At 36.8% G+C, this 21,482-nt stretch overlaps 2 protein-coding genes across 6 annotated transcripts in view; one reads left to right on the top strand and one right to left on the bottom strand.

Annotated features, from left to right (window-relative positions):
• The window catches only part of LOC105096732 (major allergen I polypeptide chain 1), an 83,711-nt gene that overhangs the window by 46,106 nt on the left and 16,123 nt on the right, over nucleotides 1–21,482 (top strand). For 4 of the 5 annotated variants that reach the window (XR_010382339.1, XR_010382342.1, XR_010382338.1 and 1 more), the window contains one exon: nucleotides 15,423–15,612. The exons of the other annotated variant lie outside the window; for it this stretch is intronic. The gene's annotated coding sequence lies outside the window, so the exon portion shown is untranslated. Of the gene's footprint in view, nucleotides 1–15,422; nucleotides 15,613–21,482 lie in introns of those variants that run through there. 5 annotated transcript variants of the gene reach the window in all.
• Nucleotides 1–21,482, bottom strand: part of LOC105096730 (zinc finger protein 181) — a 79,267-nt gene that overhangs the window by 54,948 nt on the left and 2,837 nt on the right. The window lies entirely within an intron of this gene.

Genomic DNA, 21,482 nt, shown 5'->3' with positions numbered 1-21,482 from the left:
CAGAATTCAGCGGGAAGGCTTTCAGCTTTTCACTGGTTAGTATTATACTGGCTGTGGGTGTTATTGTAAATGGCTTTTATTATGTTGAGATATGTTCCCTCTATACCCATTTTAGTGAAGTTTTTATCATAAATGGATGTTACATTTTAGTCAAATGCGTTTTCTGCATCTGAGATGATCGTGTGGTTTTTGTCTTTCCTTTTGTTGATATGGTGTTATCACACTGATTGCTTTGTGTGTTGTACAATCTTTGTGACCCTGGCTGCTGTTGTACTTGCATTATCCTATCTTCCAGATCACTTCTTAATTCTTCTGTATTATTTAATCTGCTATTCATTGCCTTTAGCTCAGTTTGTATCTTAGCAATTGAGTTATCTAATTTTGATTGACTCCTCTTTATAGTTTCTACTTCCTTGTTACAGTGATCTGCATTTCTATCAATAATCTAATTTTTTTTTTTAGCATTTTACTACCTCCTTTTTGAACCTGGAGTTTGGTAGAATGATGTCTGTTTAATTGTTTATTCTTTCAGGGGATTTCTTTTTTTCTTTTAATTGAGAGTAGTTCCTCTGTTTTCATTTTACTTAATTTCTCTGACTTTATAGGAGAAACTGTTACCTACTGTGGTCTTGAAAGGGTGTTTTTATATGGTAGCATCCTTCTGTAGCCTGTATGAGTCCAGTATTTTTGGTGCAAAGGCTGTTAATGGTATGGATACCTGTCACATTTGTCTTCAGAGTGTGCTGGCCATTGTCCCACTGCTTGGGGGTAGGGAGGAAAGCCTGGTGTTGTGGTGACCAGAGCCTGCACTGTTGGCTGGGGCTTCCTCTCTGCTCTGTGATGGTCATAGTCCTGTTGGGAGCAGGGTCTGCTCCCAGTTGTTGGAGTAAAGGTCCCCAGATCTAGTTCTAAGCTGTGTTGTGAGGTAGGCAGGACTGGAACACTCCCTCTGGGAAAAAAAGCAGCTGGGTTTTCCTCCCCAGGAACTGTTCCCAGGATGTGTGACTCTGTAACACTGCCCACCACCAGGTGTGTGTGCTTTTAAACTGCTGCTGCTGGCTCCGCCCCTGGACCTATCTCTGCTGTGGGAGTGCCAACAATCAGCGTGGACATCAGTCTAGTGCGAGCGTGCTTCCAAAGCACAAGCTCTCAAAGCCCACCAAAGCCATGCCCACTGTGGGAGCATCAAAAATCGGCTCAAGTGTGAGCCCTCCTCCAAGTGTGTATCCCATGAATTCCACTGCTGCTGGCACCTTCCCCTGAACTTTCTCTGCAGAAACCCAGATAATTGGCTGAACTTCAGCCCCAGTGCATGCAGCCTCCTAACACCCGCCACAGCTGGAGCCACACCTGACCATGAGCACACTGACAATGAGGCTACTATGGCAGATCCATGCCCCACGCTTCACACACTGATAATGGGGTTTTTATGGTGGACCCATGCTCCATTCTCCCATTTGAAGCCCAGAATACACTCCAGCCCCTCTCCCCAGCCAAACCAAGTCCTGTCCCTGGATCTGTCTGCTGAAGCTCAAGTTTCAGTACCCAGCCACTGTGCACACCAGCGGGCTTGTGTGTCAGGCTGGGATACGACCTCCATCAGTGTCACTCCCTCTCTATCCTGCCCAGCACACTTCTCTGAGGCAAAGTCCAGGCCACTGCAACTCCGTTTTTCCCAGCAGAACTCCCAGGTGGTGAAGGAGGTTCCCAGGATGAGAGAACATTTCTTCTTCCACAGCTCCCTCCCAGGGGCACAGGTCCCTTCCCAATCCTTCTCCTCCCAGCCCACCTTTTGTCCTGCCTGGTTATATGGGGATCTTTCTTGCAGCTTTGGTTGTATAAGAGAATAAGAGATCCTCTGCCAGCTTTCAGTTGGTATTCTGTAAGAATTGTTCCAGCTGTAGATGTATTTTTCATGTATTTGTGGGAGTTCCATGGACATGATTTCTACGTCCTTCTATGCCATTTTGACCTCCTCTGGTGGTTGCATTTTTATTTTTCTGAAGCCCTTCCATGCTGCTTTCCGTAGCAGTTGGAACATTTTACAATACCAACATTGCAGAAGGGTTTCAGTTTCTCCACATCTTTACCAAACTTCTGAGGGGAAAAAAAACTTTTGACAATAGCTGTGGTGTGAGCCAATTTAAATTCTGGTTTTGATTTGCGTTTCTCTAACGGTCATTGATGTTGAGCATCTTTTCATGTGATTATTGGCCACTTCTGTGTCTTTTATGGAGAAATATTGATCTAAGTACTTAGTTCGTTTTTAACTTTGGTTATTTGAATTTTCTTATTGAGTTATAAAAGTTATTTATACATTTGGGATATTAACAGATACATGAGTTTTAAATATTTTCTCCCATTCCATAGATTGCCTTTACACTGTGTTGACCGTGTCCTTTGATGCTCAAATGTTTTTAAGATAGAGGCCAACCACTTGTCTGTTTTTCCTTTAATTGCCTGGGGTTTTGGCAATATCCAAGAAATCATTACAAAATCCACTGTCGTAAAGATATTCTTCTATGTTTTCTTCTATTTTACAGTTGTACATTTAGGTCTTTAGGCCATTTTTGAGTTGGTTTTTATATATGGTAGAAGATAACCTTCATTCTTTTGTATGTGGATATCTGATTTTCCCTGCAACTTTTTTTGACAAGACTCTTCTCATTGAGCTGTCCTGGCATTCTCATAGAAGGTCACTTGACTATATATATGAAGGTTTATTTCTTTTCTTTATATTCTGTTCCATTGGTCTATATGTCTCTCTTTATGCCAGTACCAAACTGTACTGATTACTGTAGCTTTGTAGTAAGTTTTGAAGATGGGACGTATGACACCTCCAACTTCATTCTTCTCTAAGATTGTTTTGCCTATTCGAGGTCATTTGGTATTCCATAATTCTATTTCTGAAAGGAGAGGAAAAAAGAGAAAAGGAAAACATCATTGGGAATTTTATAGCAATCACAATCTGTAAATCTTTTCTGGGTAATATTGGCATGTAACAAAGTTAAGTTCTCTGATCCATTACAGTGGATGTCATTTCATTAAATCAGTTTCTTCATTAATTTCTTTCAACAATGTTTTGCAGTTTTCATTATACAAGTCTTGCACCTACTTGGTTAAATTGATTCCTAAGTATTTAATCTGTTCAAGGCTACTGAAAATGGAAATATTTTCTTAAGTTCCTTTTTGGTTTTGTTGTATACAATATATTTCTATTGAAGTATAATCACTTTAGAATGTTGTGTCAATTTCTGGTGTACAGCATAATGCTTCAGTTATACATGAACATACATACATTTGTTTCCATATTCTTTTTCACCATAGGTTACTACAAGATACTGAATATAGTTCCCTGTGCTATACAGTATGAACTTGTTTATCTATTTTATATATAGTAGTATCTGTAAATCTAAAACTCCCAATTTACCCCTTCCCATCCACCCCCAGTAACCATGTTTGTTTTCTATGTCTGTGAGTCTGCTTCCGTTATTGTAAATAAGTTTGTTTTTTTTTTTAGATTCCACATATATATGACATAATGTGGTATTTTTGTCTTTCTGGCTTACTTCACTGAGAATGACAATCTTCAGGTCCATCCATGTTGCTGCAAATGACATTTATTATGTTTTATGGCTGATTAGTATTCCATCTTTATTCAGTCATTTGTTGATGGAAATCTAGGTTGTTTCCATGTCTTAACTATTGTAAATAGTGCTGCTATGATCAATGGGGTGCATGTATCTTTTTTGAGTTAAGGTTCCCTCTGGATATATGCCCAGGAGTGGGATTGCTGGATCATATGGTAAGTCTATTTTTAGTCTTTTTGAGGACTCTCCATACTGTTTCCCATAACAGCTGCACCAAGCTACATTCCTTCCAACAGTGTAGGAGGGTTCCCTGTTCTCCACACCCTGTTCAGCATTTATTGTTTGAGGACTTTTTAATGATGACCATTCTGACTGGTGTGAAGTGATACACTGTAGTTTTGATTTGCATTTCTCTGATAATTAGCGATACTGAGCATTTTTTTCATGTGCCTATTGGCCATTTGTATGTCTTCGTTGGAGAATTGCTTGTTTAGCTCTTCTGCCCATCTTTGGATTGGGTTGTTTGTTTTTTTATTATTAAGTTGTATGAGCTGTTTTTATATTCTGGAAATTAAGCCCTTGTCAGTCTCATCTTTGGCAAATATTTTCTCCTATTCTGTAGGTTGTTGTTGTTTTGCTTATGGTTTCCTTTGCTGTGCAAAAGCTTTTAAATTTAATTAGGCCCTATTTGCTTATTTTTGCTTTTATTTCTATTGCCTGGATAGACTGCCCTAGGAGAACATTGCTAAGATTTACATCAGAGAATGTTTTGCCTTTGTTTTCTTCTAAGAGGTTTACAGTGTCTTGTCTTGTATTTTATTTTTTTAGTGGGGAAGTAATTAGGTTTATTTATGGTGTATATTTTCATGGACGTACTGGGGATTGAACCCAGGACCTCATGCATGCCAGGCACACATTCTACCACTGAGCTGTATACTCCTCCGTACAGTGTCTTGTTTTACGTTTAAGTCTTCAAGCTAGTTTAATTTATTTTTGTGTATGGTGTGAGGGAGTATTCTAACTTCATTGATTTACATGCAGCTCTCCAGCTTTCCCAACACCATTTGGTGAAGAGACTGTCTTTACTCCATTCTTGCCTCCTTTGTCAAAGATTAACTGACCAAAAGTTTGTGGGTTTATATCTGGGCTCTCTATTCTGTTCCATTGATCCATATTCTGTTTTTGTACCAATACCATGCTGTTTTTATTACTGTAGTATTGTCTGAAGTCTGGGAGGGTTATTCCTCCTGCTTCATTCTTTTTCCTCAGTATTGCTTTGGCAATTCTGGGTCTTTTGTGATTCCATATAAGTTTTAGGATTATTTGTCGTAGTTCTGTTCTTAAGTTCCTTTCTGGATAATTCATTCTTTGAGTGTTGATTTTGTATTCTGCAATTTTGTGGAATTCATTATTTCTCACAATTATTGTGAGTGTGTGTTTGTGTGTGTAACAGTTATAGAGTTTAATACATAAAAAGTCTTGGATATCTTTTCTTTTTTTGCCTAATTGCCCTGGCTAGGACTTCCAATGCTATGTTAATTATGAGTGCCAAGAGTAACCATCCTTGTATTGTTCCTTATTTTTCAGTCTTTCTCCACTGAATATGACATCAGCTGTGTTCTTTTCATTTATAGGCTTTATTATGTTGAAGTAGTTTTCTGTATTCCTAGTTTGTTGAGTGTTTTATTATGAAAGGGTGTTGAATCTTTTTGGGTTTTTTTGGGGTGAACATGTCTTCAAATTTATTTCCTAGATTTTGGTTTCCTGTAATTCTTAAATAATCTCATACCACCTGATTGGCTTGATGAAAATAAACCCAGCTACAAAACAAAAACAAGAAAAGATATCAGCTTAGACACAAAAGCCAAAAAATTTTCCACTATAGACAAGAACAAAGCAAAACACCAGCATTAATTTATTGGCAAGTGATACTCTTATGAATTATTTTCCTAATGCAATGTAACCAATTATTGCTCTGTGTCAGCATCTACTAACAAGGAAAAACAAACAGACAGAATTTAGGTCCAATTATACTATCGAATATTCTTGTACTCCAAGAGTAACAGTATACCAAAACATTAATAAAGGAAGATATGGAAGGTGTTTTTTCCTGATTTACAGGACAGAAAATAACATTATGTCCTTCTATTACATGACTAAATATTGCAGGAAATACACATTCAAGTTTATAGTTCTAGTGAACAAATGCATAAGCAATTCCATGATCCCTCTCTGTTACAATCATCCTAATCTGTGATGGAGCAAAAAATGTCAAGTGTAAGAACAGGCATAAGAGGCTGAATATCACAGTTACAGCTTTAGCTCTGCTACTAAATAGACTGAGTGATTGATTGACTTAAGTCAATCACTTTCTTTCTCTAAGCTTTCATTTTCTAATCTGTAATATGAGTCCAGTGAACTAGATTAAGATTGTTGGATCTGTAGAATCAAGGTCTATTTATTTTTCAAGGTCTGGAAGAGTACACAATTTTTAAAACAGCATTATTGAGGTAAAATTGATATTAAAAGAACTGCACATATTTAACGTGTACCACTTGATGAGTTGGAAATATGCAAACACCCATGAAACCATCACCACAATCAAGGTAACAGTCATATCCAACAACTCCCAGACTTCCCTGGGTCTTTTAAACTATAGACTCTATGATGTAGAGCAGATCTCTAGAAATTATTCATCTAGTATAAGCAAAACTTTATACCCATTGAACGACTCCCTGTTTTCCTCACACCCAGACCCTAGCAACCACTACTATATTTTCTATATCTATGAGTTTCTTTATTTAAGATACAGTGTATTAGTGGAATCATGCAGTACTTGTCCTTCTGTGACTAGCTTATTTCATTTAGCATAATGTCTTCCAGGTCCAACTATGTTGTTGCAAATGGAATGATTTCCTTCTTTTTTGAGGTTGAACAATCTATTGTACATATATACCACTTTTTTTATCCACTCCTCTGTCATTGGATATGGGTTGTATCTGTATGACTATTGTTAATAATGCTGCAATTCACAGATAACTACTTGAGATCCTGATTTTAATTCATTTGGATATACAAAAAATAGGATTGGTGAATCATGTTATACTTTTAATTTTTTGAGGAACCTCTCTACATTGCTGTCCACAGCTGCTGCACCACTTTTCATTCGTACCAACAGTGTACAAGCATACCCTTTCCTCTACATACTCACCTACACTTGTTATCTTTTTACTTTTTAATAATATTCATTCTACTGTATGATGATATCTCACTATGGTTTTGATTTGCATTTCCCTGATCATTAGTGACATTGAGTGTCTTTTCATATATCTGTTGGTCATTTGTACGTCTTCTCTGGGGAAAAAATCTATTCAGGTCTTTTGCCCATTTTTAAATCTTTTTTTTTTTTTTAAATGTGGAAGGGGGTTGGGTATAGCTCAGTGTTAGAGTGCATGCTTAGCATGCACGAGGTCCCAGGTTTAATCCCCAGGACTTCCATTAAAAAGAAAAAGAATGAAGGGAAATCTAGAGGTCATTATGCTAAGTAAAGTAAGCCAGACAGATAAAGACAGATACGGTGTGGTATCACTTATATGTGGGACCTAAACAAAGGTCAATCTGGTAGGAAGACAGTAGAACGGTGGTTAGCAAGTGCTAAGGTGGGAGAAATAGAGAAATGTTGGCCAAGGGTACAAACTTTCCATTATAAGATGAGTAAGTTCTAAGGACCTAATGTACAACTTGGTGACTGTAGTTAATATTGTATGATATATGTGAAATTTGCTGGGAGGATGTTTTAAGCATTCTTAGGGGAAAAAAGTGATAGATGTTTTAACTTGATTGTAATAATCTTTTCACAGTGTGTATTTATATCGAATAGTCACTTTGTACACTTTAAATATATTATGTTTGTCAATTATACATCAAAAATAACTTTTTTAATGAAGGAAGAAAGATCAGATTCTTTTAGGGGAAAAAAAAGCCTGAGTAGTTCATCACCTCTAGAAATACTTTACAGGAAGTGCTAGTGGAGTTCTTCAATTTGAAATAAAAGGACTTTCATAACCTAAAAACATGTGACAGTATAAATCGTACTGGTAAAGGCAAAGATGAAGTCAAATTCAGAATACTTTAATACAAAAAACTACAAACTTCCAGTGACAAATAAGTACTGGGAATATAATGTACAACATGATGACTATAGTTAACACTGATGTATGGTATATTTGAAGCCTGTTAGCGTAAATCCTAAGAGTCCTCATCACAAGGGGAAAAAAAACCTTTTTTTTTTTTTGGTATCTAGGTAATTACATGATGTGTATTAACTAAACTTACATGGTAATCATGTCACAATATATGACAGCCAAGTCATTATGCTGTATGCCTTAGATTTATACAGTACTGTATGTCAATTATATCAATAAAACGAGAAAAAAGAATGTGCTAATACAGTAATGGTATGCATAAATTACTTTTAAATCTAATATAAAAGTTAGAAGACAAAACTATTAAAATGACTACTATAATTTCACAATGCATAAACAATACTTAAAATGTAAACTGTGACATCAATAACATAATATGGGCTGAAGGAGAAGTAAAAGGTTAGAAATTCTTGTATGCAATTGAAGTTGTCATCATCAGCTAAAAATAGATGTTATATCTATGTTTTATGTAAGCCTCATGGTAACCAAAAAGAAAAAAACTTCTAGTAGATTCAGAATATAAAGAGAAAGGAATCACAGCATACCACTACCAAAAAAAAAAAAATCACAAAGGAACACAGGAAGAGAGGAAGAAAGTAACAAAGGACTTTTTAAAACAGGCAGAAAACATCAGAATCACAATAGTAACTCCTTACCTATCAGTAATTACTCTAAATGTAAATGGATTATATTTCCCTATCAAAATACAGTAGCTAAATGAAGAAGAATAAAGGATCTAACTATATGCTGCCTGTAAAAGATACATTTTTGCTTGAAGAGCAGACATAGGCTGAAAACGAATGGTTGGGAAAAGATACATGCAAAAAGAGTTGGCTTTTTGAAAGGACAAAATTGACAAATCTTAAGCTAGAGTAACCATTAACTTAGGAGAGAAGACTAAAGAAAATTATAAATGAAAGAGGAAACATTACAACTGGTAGAGTTGCCAACTAAATGCAGAGTTTCAAAAGACTGCTGTGGACAACTGTATGCCAACTACAATGTGGATAACCTGGACGAAATGAATTTTGTGAAGCATACAATGCCTTTATAATGGAGACAAATGTGAACAGACCAATAATGAATAAGGAGAGTGAATCAGTAATCAACATCTTCCCAGCAAAGAAAACCCCAGGACCAGAAGGCTTTGCTAGTGAATTCTGCCAAACATTTCGAGAAGAATTAGTACCGATCCTTCTCAACCTCTTCCAAAAAATTGAGGAGAAACACTTCCAAAGGCATTTTGTGAGGCCAGTGTTATTAACCTGATACCAAAGCCAGGTAAGTATACTACAAGAAAAGAAAACTACAGGCCAAAATCCCTGATGAACACAGATGTAAAAATCGTCAACAAAATACTAACAAGTAGTATTTAAAGCACATTAAAAGGATTTTATGCCATGATCTAGTGGGACGCATCCCTAGGATGCATTGATGTTCAAAATATGCAAATCAATAAGTGTGATATACCACATTAAAATGAAAGAGAAAAACCGTATGATCATTTGAATAGATGCAGAAAAAGCACTTGACAAAATTTAACATTCTTTCATGATAAAGACTCCAAACAAATTAAGTATAGGAGGAACTTACTTCAACATAGTAAAGGCCCTTATAATGACAAGTCCACAGCTAACAACATACTCAACAGTGAAAAGCTGAAAGTTTTTCCTCTAAGGCCAGGAACAAGACAAGGGTGCCCACTATCACTTTTAGTCAATATAGTAGTAGAAGTCCTTGCCAGTCCTTACAATCAGGGAGGAAAAAGAAATCAAAGGTATCCAAATTGGAAAGAAAGAACTTAAATGGTCTCTGCAGATGACATAATATGATACATAGAAATCCTAAAGACTCTCCAAAAAAACTGTTAAAACTAAAAATTCAGTAGTTTCAGGATACAAAATTAACATACAAAAATTAGTTCCATTTCTATACATCAATAGACATTCTAAAAAAGAAAACAATCCCATTCACAACTGTATCAAAAACAATAAAATAATTAAGGATAAATTTAACCAAAGAGGTAAAAGATCTGTGCACTGAAAACTATATAAAGTGAAAGAAAAAACTAAATGAAAAACTGAAGACACAAACAAATGGAAGTTATCCCATGCTCATGGATTAGAAGAATTAATATTAAAATGTCTAGATTTAATGCAGTCCCTATCAATTTCAGTAACATTTTTTCAAAGAAATAATTTTAAAATTAATATGGAACCACAAAGACCCCAAATAGCCAAAGCAATCTTGTACAAGAACAAAGCTGCTGGCATCTTACTTCTTGACTTCAAAGTATACTACAAAGCTACTGTAATAAAAACAGTATACTACTGGGATTAAAATAGATATATAGTTTACTGGAACAGAATAAAGAGCCTAGAAATAAATCTATTCATTTACAGGGAACTGATCTGTGACCAGGGTGCCAAGAACACAAAGTGGCAAAAGGATAGCCTCTTCAATAAATGATGCTGGGAAAACTGAGTATCCACATGCATAACAAGGAAACTGGACCCTTATTTCACACAATATACAGAAAAAAAAATTTATTTCAAGGCTTAATATTTCATTTATATATATATAAATGAAATATTTATATATATATAATATATATATATATATATATATATATATTATATATATAAATAAAGAAATCCTTCCATTTGCTACAACACAGATGAAACTGGAGGACATTTCACTAAGTGAAATAAGCCAGAATGAGAAAGATAAATACTGTAGTATGATATTACTTATATGTTGAATCTAAAAAAGTCAAATTCATAAAAGCAGAAAGTAGAACTGTAGCTGCCAGCTGCTAGAGTTTGGGGGTAATGAGCAGATACTGGTCAGAGGTACAGATTCAGCTGTACAGTATGAGTAAGTGCTGGAGACTAAGGTACAACCTGGTGACTACAGTAATAACACTGTACTGTACACGTGAAAGCTGCTAACAAGAAGAGTAAATCTTGTGTTCTCTCCATATACATAAAAATGATAACTATGTAAAAAATAAATAAAAATAACTATGTGATGTAAGGACTGTGTCAATTAGCTTTATTTTTATAACTATTTCACATGTACACATATATCAAAATGTCACATTGTACACAAACATATAAAACATTTATTTATCAATTATACCTCAATAGGCCTGGGAAAAAAGAAATAGTCCACTGCAGAGAACAGAATGGTGGTTTCCAGAGGCTTGGAAATGGGGAAGTGTTAGTCAAACGGTACAAAGTTCGGATATACAAGGTAAGAAAGTTCCTGGGGGTCTACTGCAAAAATAAACACACACAAATTCCTAAACATAAGACCTGAAACTGCAGAACTCCTAAAGAAAAAGGGGAACAGATTCATTAAACTAGTCTTAACAATGATTTCATGGATATGACACCAAAAGCACAGGCAACAGAGTGCAACAATCAAAAGAGGCAACCTGCAGAACAGGAAAAAATATTTGCAAATCATGTATTTGGTAAGAGGTTAATATCCAAAATATATAAGGAACTCCTGCAACTCAATAGTTTTAAAAAATGAATAACTTAGTTTTAAAATGAACTAAAGACTTGAATAGACATTTCTCCAAAGACAAATAAATGGCCAACAGGTATATGAAAAGATATTCAACATCACTAATCATCAGGAAAGTGCAAATAAAAACCACAATATCACCTCACAAATATCAGGATGAATATTACCAAAAAACTAATAGACAACACAAGTATTGGAGAAACTGGAACCCTTGTACACTGTTGGCAGGAATGCAAAATGGTGGAACACCTATGGAAAACAGTGTGGAGATTTCTCAAAAAATAAAAATTGAACAACTATATCATCCAGCAGTCCCACTTCTGGGTATTTATCCCAAAGAACTGAAATCAGGATATTGTTATCTTCACTCCTGTGTTCATAATAGCACTATTCACAGTATTTCAAAATGTGAAAACAACCTAAATGCCTATTGACAGATGAAAGGATAAAGAAAATGGACATATATGTAATATAATTTAATAATATTAAATATATAATATTTATTAAATATACTATATTTTAAGGTGGATAAAATTACATTATGTATATATATATTACAGAATATTATTCAGCCTCAAGATAAGGAAATTCTGCAATATGCAACAAAATCATTGAATCTTGAGGACATTATGCTAAATGAAATAAACCAATCACAGAAAAACAAACTATATAATTGCATGTATGAGGTATCTAAAATAGTCAAATTCATACAATCAAAGACTGTACTGGTAGTTGTCAGAGGTTGGAGAGAGGGGAAAATTAAGAGGTACTAATCAATGAGCATAAAGTTTCAGTTCATCAAGATGAATTCTTGATCTACTGTACACATCATCATAATCATTGTATGTAATGCCAACAATACTGTATTGTACACTTAAAAATTTAAGAGGATATATCTCATGTTAAATGGTCTTACCACAATACAGTTTAACATTTTAAATAATAAATACTTCACCAGACATTGATAATGTGCCCTGGGGGCAACATAGTCACCTGCTTTTTTAAAAAGCAGTGTATCTTAAAATTTTTTAAAGCTGATAAAATGCTATATTAAAAAATACCCAAGTTAATACTTTAAAAGACAGGAATGTGACAAATGTGGTGTATTACATTTATTGATTTGTATGTCAAACCATCCTTTTATCCCAGGGATAAATCCCACTTGATCATGGCGTATGATCTTTTTACTGTGCTGCTGAACTCAGAGGCTAGTATTTTGTTGAGAATTTTTGCATTTATATTCACCAGAGAAATGCAAATCAAAACTACAATGAAGTATCACCTCACACCAATCAGAATGGCCATCATTAAAAAGTCCTCAAATGATAAATGCTGGAGAGGGTGTGGAGAACAGGGACCCCTCCTATACTGTTGTATTCACTACAGTGAAGATGTGAGAATGTAGTTTGGTGCAGCCATTATGGAAAACAGTATGGAGATTACTTTAAAAAAAACTAAAATAGACTTACCATATGATCTAGCAATCCCACTCCTGGACACATATCCAGTGTTCATGGCAGCACATATACAATAGCCAAGACATGGAAACAACCTACATTTCCCTCAATAGATGACTAGATAAAGAAGCTGTGGTATATTTATGCAACTGAATACTACTCAGCCATAAAAAAGAATAAAATGCCAACTTCAGCAACATAGATGGACTTGGAGATTGTCATTCTAAGTGAAGTAAGCCAGAAAGAGAAAGAAAAATACCATATGATATCACTCATATGTGGAATCAGAAGAAGAAGGAGGGGGAGGAAAAGGAAGAAGACGACAACAACAAATGAACTTCCTTACAAAGCAGGAACAAAACTCACAGACATAGAAAACAGACTTAGGCTTACCAGGGGGTAAAGGGGGTGGGAAGGGATAAATTGTAAGTTTGATATTTGCAGATACTAACTACTATATATAAAATAAACAAGTTTCTACTGTGTAACACAGGGAACTATATTCAATATCTTGTAGTAACTTTTAATGAAAAAGAATATGAAAAGGAATATATGTATGTATATATATGAAACATTATGCTGTATACCAGAAATTGATGCAACACTGTAAATTTACTATATACTTCAATTAAAAAAAATTACAAATCTGCACAGAAAAAAAATCAACAAAATGAAAAGGCAGTCTACAGAATGGGAGAAAATATTTGCAAACCATATGTCTGTATCTGATAAGGGATTAATATCCAAAATATATAAAAAACTCATACAACTCAATAGAAAAAAAAAAACAACCTGAGGAACTGAATAATTTTTTTTTTTGAAAGAAGATATACAAGTGGTTGGGGGGAAAAGAAGAAAACAAAAATAAAAACGAAAGAGAAGATACACACAAATGGCTAACAGGTACAAGAAAATGTGCTCAGCATCACTAAACATAAAATAAATGCAAATCAAATCCACAATGACATATTACCTCACACCTGTTAGAATGACTATCATCAAAAGACAAGAGATAACAAGTGCTGGTGAGGATGTGGAAAAAAGGGAACCAATGTATACTGTTGGTGTGAATGTACATCAGTGCAACCATTATGGAAAACAGTATGGGAGGTTCTCAAAAAATTAAAAATACAATTAGCATATGATCCATCAATCCCACTTCTGAGTATATATCCAAAGGAAATGAAAACAGGGTCTTGAAGATATACCTTCATTTTCATGGTTATTGCAGGATTATTCACTAGCTAAGATGAAAACAGTGTAAATGAATAAATATACAAAGATGTGGTATATATATATATACAATGAGTTATTATTCAGCCATGAGAAAATAGAAAATCCTGCCATTTGTGACCATATAGATGAATATGCTAAGTGAAATAAGACAGAGAAAGACAAATACTATATGCCATCACTTGTATGTGGAATCTAAAAAGGTAAAACTCATAAAAACAGAGTAGAATGGTGGCTATCTGAGGCTAGGGGTGGGAAAAGTGTTGGTCAAAGGGTAAAAATTTCCAGTTAGAAGATGAATAAGTTATGGATCTAATGCACAGCATTGTAGTTATAGTTAAGAATAATGTATCATAAACTTAAAAGTTGTTAGGAGAATAGATTTAAATGTTCTCAGCACAAAAAAGTAATGGTAAATATGACATGATGGAGGTTTTAGCCACCACTGGTAGCAACCATTTTGCAATGTAAGTATATCAAATCAATACAATGTACATATTAAACTTACAAAGTGCTGTATGTCAATTATATCGCAACAAAGCAGGAAAAAAATAAAATACCCCTGCTTCTTTATATCTTTCCCAAAACTAAGGGTCTTTCAATACGCTTTAGTCACATGCCCCATGGTCCTACATAGTGTGTGTTTTCATAAACCCACATTTTCAACTACAAGTATATTCCAGATGGTTTTGGCTTCAGCATTGACAGCTGTAAAAATACAAGCTTTTACCAAATATGTAAGGTATTTTAATGGAATACTTAGTAAATTATAATAAGCAGAGATACTAATGTCATACTTCTGATTAGAGCTCTGATTAGCTTGTTACTGTTCTTAGGACTAAGGTTAATACTGACTATTCTTACATTATCTCTCAGATCGTCATCACAGTTACTGCTTCACTTCCCACCACATTCCCTAACTCTCTACGTCGCAAACACAGTAGATGTTTCTCAAATCACAAAGACTGTGTATGACTTTCTGTCAAGTCTTTCCAAGTGACTTTAACTTTTCTTGAAACTGCTGGAAAAAGTACATTTTTTAATCATAAAATGATTAAGTATCCAAATAAAAAACAAGTATGAAGTAACACTACCTCTCTATCCCCAGTTTCGGTGTTTCTTTTCATTGCACTTTTTCAAAACTTTTCTAAGCTTTTCCACTGAATAACACAGAATAATTAGATTAGGTCTGGTTACCTGTAAGGTTTACAAAGGCAGAGATACACTTGCTCTGGTTCTCCACTGTATCACAGATTCCCACCTGAAAGCCTAGCACCTGCTGGTCAGTTTAAGTTACATATATATAACTAGTCATTGGTGGTACCCCAGAAATCAGACTTTCAGCTTTTAAACTAGATTAGGAAAGTGGTTTTGTTTTGTTCTGTTTTTTATTTCTGATCCAGAAGGCAAAGAAGAACTGAAAAACATAGATGTCACTACTGATGAGCATAAAGATACCGGATGTTGAGAAACATAAAGCCAGCAACACAGAGATACATCCTGGAGAATGTTCCACATGTGCTTGAGAAGAATGTGTATTCTGTTGCTTTTGTACTGTATTTGTCTATAAAATCCACTTGGCCTAAACTGTCATTCAAGGCCCGTGTTTCCTTTTTGATTTTGTTTTAATACTCTATCCATTTATAAAAGTTGGATATTAAAATCCACTACAATTATCTTTAATATACAAACTAACCAATCCAAATCTATAGCCCCAACCACCAACTAACTCACACACCAAGTCAGTATTTACCCTGCCCTAAATCACCACAAGGCCAGGTACCAATCTGAAACTACTTCTGCAGTCCAGAACCTCCTGTAATTATTCAAACTAGCCAATCCTAAGCAGCTTACTCAGCCCTGCCTTGCCTCTCCCATAGAAACCCCACTAAAACTGGATAGCAGCATGTAAATCAATGAAGTTAGAACACTCCCTCACATACACAAAAACAAACTCAGAATGGCTTAAAGACTTACATATAAGACAAGATGTGATAGCTCTCCTAGAAGAAAACAGGCAAAACATTTTCTGACATAAATCTTAGCAATGTTCTCCTATGGCAGTCTATACAGGAAATAGAAACAAGAGCAAAAATAAACAAATGGGACCTAATTAAACTTACAAGCTTTTGCACAGAATAGGAAACCACAAGCAAAACAAAAAGACAACCTACGGAATGGGAGAAAATATTTACAAATGATGCAACTGACAAAGGCTTAATTTCTAGAATATATAAACAGCTCATACAACTTAATAACAAAAAAAAAAAAAACCCAATCCAAAAATGGGCAGAAGATCTAAACAAGCAGTTCTCCAATGAAGATATACAAATGGCCAATAGGCACATGAAAAAATGTACAGTATCACTAATTATCAGAGAAATGCAAATCAAAACTATAATGAGGTATCACTTCACACCAATCAGAATGGCCATCATTCAAAAGTCCATGAACAGCAAATGCTGGAGAGGGTGTGGAGAAAAGGGACCCCTCCTACACTACTGGTGGGAATGTAGTTTTGTGCAGCTATTATAGAATACAGTATGGAGATACCTCAAAAAACTAAAGTAGGCTTACCATATGATCCAGCAATCCCACATCTGGGTATATATCCAGAGGGAACTCTAATTCAAAAAGATACATGCACCCCAATGTTCATAGCAGCACTATATATAATAGCCAAGATGCAGAAGCAACCTAAATGTTCATTGACAGATGACTGGACAAAGAAGTTGTGATATATTTATACAATGGAATACTACTCAGCCATAAAAAGAATAAAATAATGCCATTTGCAGCAACATGGATGGACCTAGAGATCATCATTCTAAGTGAAGTAAGCCAGAAAGAGAAAGAAAAATACCATATGCTATCACTCATATGTGGAATCTAGAAGAAAAAAGAAGAAAAAAGGCCACTATGAACTCATCTACAATATGGAAACAGACTCACAGACATAGTAAACAATCTTACGGTTACCAGGGAAAGGGGGTGGGAAGGGATAAATTTGGGAGTTTAAGATTTACAAATGTTAGCCTCTATATATATAAATAGATTTTCTTCAAGTTTCTGCTATATAGCACAGGGAACTATGTTCAATATCTTGTAGTAACTTCTAATGAAAAAAATATGAAAACAAATATGTGTATGTATATGCATGACTGGGACATTGTGCTGTACACCAGATATTGACACATTGTAACTGATGGTACTTCAATTTAAAAAAAAAAAAAAATCTCAATAAAGGCTGTGGCCTCTGTCTTTCCCTCACTCTCTTCTGCCTCCTGACCAACACAGGTGCTCTCCACATGGCCCTATGTGCCCCTTTCCCTGGGAAATGTAATAAAATCGCCTTTCAATGGTATTAACCTCTGTGTTGGCACTCAGTCACTGCATAAATTAAAATGCTCTGGGGACAAATGAGACAGTCAAGCCTTTTACTCCTAAGTATTGGACCATGAACAACAACAAAAAGAACAAAGAGTACCATTTATCATCCAGTTACACAAAGGTTAAGTCACAATCCACTTCAGTCACCCACCAACAGTGTACCTTGAGAATGCAGGATGAAAAAAACAGGATGAGGCACTCTATGCTTTGGATAGACCCCAAGATACTTAGATGCGTATCTCAGGAAAAACTTAAGTAACCCCAGATTCTTGCTTCTTCCCATACATAGATAAGCACTAAAATCATTGACTTGAAAAATCTGTTTGTGATTAGCAGTAATCTTTTACCAAGATGTATGCTTGACTCCGTGTATTTCCTAGCCAAAAGAAAAAAGAAAAAAATCATATATACTGGCTCCTCCCCTATATTTTTGCAGCAGTTCCTCAGAGCTGTCTCCTGAGCTATAGTTCTCAGTAAGACTCAATAAAACTTAAACTCACGACTCCTATGTTGTGTTTTTCTTTAAGTTGAGAGACAGCCTAGTACATAAACCCAAGAGAAAGCCTAGTACATAAACATCCACAGCAGCTTTATTTGCAGTAGCTCCAAACTAGTATCAATCCAAATCCATTACAAGATGAAAAGAAAAACAAACTGTGGTATATCCATACAAGTAAATACTACTCTCTAATAAAGAGAATGACGTACCCATACATGCCGCATGGAGGAATCTGAAAATAATTATGATGTGTGGAGGAAAAAAGGGCACAAAAGAGTCAACATTTTGTTATTTTTGTTAATCCATTTATATATCCAGAATTGGAAGTCTGTAGTGAAAGACAGTAAGTCAAAGGTCATGGGAAGGGGGGGCCAGGCTGGGAGGAAGGAGGGATTATAAAGGAGGATGAGGTAATGTGGAGAGTGATGAATATGTTATGTATCACGGTGATGGTTTCATGGGCCTATACATATGACAGAACATCATTTTACACTTTAAATGTACAGTTTACTGCCCACCAATTATATCTCAAAAGAGCTTTCCAAAAAATGGCTTCACATAAATATCTGGATCTCCTGCTTCTCTTGAAAAACTGGAAGATTTGACAAAGATACTGACTGTAACTATTCTCATCCCTCTGGTGGGGCACCCCTACTTAAATGGAAGGAAAGACCAGCAAGCAATAAAGACTGTGAGTCACAGAAGTCACACTCTTGGACTACACTCTCTCTCTTCTCTTGGTCTCCATTTACTTGCCTGTGTAATGGTGGCTTTGCAGTAAACAGCCCAGGGAGCCTCAAGAATCCAGAAACCTTGAAGATGATGTGCTCTGCCAGTGACCTTGTCCACAGGGGAAATGTAAATCTGGAAGTCCTGCAAATATTCACACATGCTCATCCCTCACAGCTTTAGTGACCAGAATATTTCTGGAAGCATCTTTAGATGGTGTACAGCCTCTTCAGCTCGCTTCCCCCAACTCTTATGAATCACATCCAGTGTGTGAATGTAACTATGGTGACTCCTCAATGACCTTAGACCACTCATGATTTCCTCCAGGGAAGGGGGAGGCACAGAGGGCTGCCTTCCCTGGGCACACCGGGTAACCTGATGCACATTGGCCAGCCAGTACAGGTGAGATGGCTGCCGCCACAGGCACTGGCAGTGATCTAACAGGCAAGGGCCTTGGGCAGGCCAAACTGCAACTCAGGTCCTGAAAGCTTCCCGCATAACCAGCATTCATGGGGAGCCTCCCCACCATGGGTATTCAGGTGTAGGAGATACAACTTTTGGTTGATGGCTACTTCATAAAGGCTACTCTCAGAACTTTCCCCTGGTGTCATTCTTGTTGACCAAGCAGAAAGCACACATCCTACGCTGTAAAGGCCATTCTTCAGTTTGAACTTTCTGGTAACATATAAGGAAAGGCCATTAGCCTAAGGCTTTCCTACAATGTGAGTTCTCTGATGTTTAATGAGGGTAGACTTATGGCTAAAGAATTTCCCACATTCAAGGCATTAATAAAGCCATTCTCTAATGTGTACTCTCTGGCATCGAAACAATGTGGATTTAAGGCTGAAGGCTTTGCCACATTCTCTACACTCATAAGGCTTTTCACCAGTGTGAACTCTCTGATGTGCAATACAGCCAGAGCTTTGGCTAAAGAATTTCCCACATTCAGTGCACTTACAAGGCCTTTCTCTGGTATGAATTCTCTGGTGCCAGAAAGGTGTGATTTTTGTGGCTAACGAATCTTCCACATTCACTACACTTATAAGTTCTTGCCCTAGTGTGAACTCTGATGTTCAGTAAGACCAGAGCTTTGCCTAAAGAATTTTCCACATTCACTGCATTTGTAAGTTCTTTCTCTAGTGTGGATTTCCTGGTGCTGAACAAGTCCTTTTTTTTTTTTTTTTTTTTTTTTTTTTTTTGAGTGAAGGTAGATTTATTCAGAGAGATACACTGAAAGGCAAGAGAAGGGCCATGAGATGTGGGGGTTGGGTACTCAGATTAAAAGTAGGTACACATTCCATAGGCAGAATGTGGGCCGTCTCCAAAGAGGGAGAGAGAGGCAGCCGTGAGGCACCGTGTTGCTGGTTTTTATGGGCTTGGTGGCTTCATATGCTAATAAGTGGAAGGAGCAGTCTAAGGGGATGGGGCTGGGTTTCCCAGGAAGTTGGCCATTTCCCACTCTTTGACCTTTTGTGGCTAGCCTTTGGACTGCCATGGTGCCTGTGGGCGTGTTCGTCACCATGTTAATATATTACAATGGGCATATAATGAAGCTCAAGATCTACTAGAAGTTAAATCTTTCATCATCCTGAGCCTCAAGGCCTACTGGGGGTTGAATCTTTCACCATTTTGATGCTAACTGCTGTGGCAGTCCTGAACAAGTCTTTATTTCTAGCTGAAGGTTTCACCACATTCACTACACTCATGAGGTCCTTCTCCAGCGTGAATTCTCTGGTGTTGAACAAGTCTATGTTTCTAGCTGTAGGTTTTCCCACATTCCGTGCACTTACAAGGCCTTTCTCCAGTGTTAACTTTCTTGTGCTGAACAAGGAGGGAGCTTTTGCTGTAGGCTTTCCCACCTTCACTGCACCCATAAGGCCTTATGCCCAAGTGAACTCTCTGGTGTACAGTAAGACTACAGTTATGACTACAGAATTTTCCACATTCAATGCACTGATAAGGTCTTTCTCCAGTGTGAACTCTCTGGTGCTCAACAAGCCTATTTTTGCAGGTAAAGGCTTTCCCACGTTCACCACACCTATAATGCCGTTCTCCAATGTGAAAAGCCTCCCTGCCCTCAGTATTTCTAGGTGAAGTCTCCTTGCTGTGAGTGGTCTGGTGTTAGAGAAGGCCCAGGCCAGGCAGGAGGTCCTTCCCACTGTCCCCACACATAAAGGAATTCTCTGACATGTGGACTCCGCAATTCTTAACAAACCCCAGTCCTCACCCCTTCTGAGGTGTTTCTCTTCTCTGTGCTGCTTGTGTTGCTGGTGAATGCTTGCACTGAATCAGACTGGTCTCCCACATGCTGCATGCATGCACAGTTTCTGCCTGGGGTGTATTCCTTGGTTCTCAGCAAAATACAGAATGTCTTTCAAGACTGGACCACACATCCCACAAGGACAGGCATTCTGGGTGGCTGGACCTGTCCTGGGAGTCGTGAGCTGGGACATGCCTTGAGAAGGTGGCTCATCCTCCACTGGAAACCAACAACCCAAAAGCAGAGAAATGCTGGGGAAGCACATGTAGACCCTGATAGTAGGGGGAAGCCCTATCACAAGTGTGTTTCTTACAAACCCAGGAATGAGTACTTAGGACTACTGGGAGGACAAGGGGACTGAAGTGGGGGTGAGAAAGGGTCTGCTGAGCCTGGCAAGATCACACAATGGAGAGGTCTACTGTGCAAGGACACAGTGATGGGAAACAGCACAGGAAGTCTCCAACTCACTTCTCTGCAAAAGGCTTTCTGCAGGGTTTTGTCTGCTGGTGACATGAACACTGAACAAAAGAGAAAATCAATTGCAACCAAGCAGCTGGTGTTCGTGGACTACATAGAATATGTCGA

This window comes from Camelus dromedarius, chromosome 9 (assembly GCF_036321535.1).
Source record: "Camelus dromedarius isolate mCamDro1 chromosome 9, mCamDro1.pat, whole genome shotgun sequence".
NCBI lineage: Eukaryota > Metazoa > Chordata > Mammalia > Artiodactyla > Camelidae > Camelus > Camelus dromedarius.
This window is presented reverse-complemented; position numbering and strand designations above follow the sequence as displayed.